Consider the following 585-nt stretch of genomic DNA (forward strand, 5'->3'; position numbering starts at 1 on the left):
GTTCTTATGTACAAGAGTTAAAGTACCGTTTCACGTACCATTTAAACGGCGACTTTCCTTGATGCCGATGACGTTTCTTCTTTCTTCTGGTTCCCTCGGTGTCCTCTCAGCCCTTCGAGGTCGGCGAGGAGAGTTAGGGCACATTATCTTAGGGCACGATGACCATCCCACTTGCGGGACCGCATACGCTTCGCTAATCAACCCCCCTCTACGTTCGACCGATATGACCGCGGAAGCTGTCGTTTTTAATCACCAAAATTATTTGGGAGCGCTAGGCACCCCCCCCCCTTTCCGGTATGCGCGAAATCACACGAACGGAGCTCTGTCGCCCTTGTGACGGGCGCCCTACGGCTGTCACAATATACAGGGTGTTCAAAAAGTCCCGGACCGGTGAAATATCTCGAAAACTAAGCATTTTAGAAAAAAATGTTTCAGATAAAAGTTGTGGCGTTTAAAAAGATGTATTTACTGATCACATCAGTTTGACCTTGGGTTGCGTAGCGAAGGTCAGGTCAAGGTCACATTAATTTTTTTAAATGGAACACCCCATTTTTCATTGCATATTCTTATAGCACATCTCGAGAG

Source organism: Odontomachus brunneus, unplaced genomic scaffold (assembly GCF_010583005.1).
Source record: "Odontomachus brunneus isolate Ranch 3 - 2012 unplaced genomic scaffold, Obru_v1 Obru_scaffold_127, whole genome shotgun sequence".
NCBI classification, from domain to species: domain Eukaryota; kingdom Metazoa; phylum Arthropoda; class Insecta; order Hymenoptera; family Formicidae; genus Odontomachus; species Odontomachus brunneus.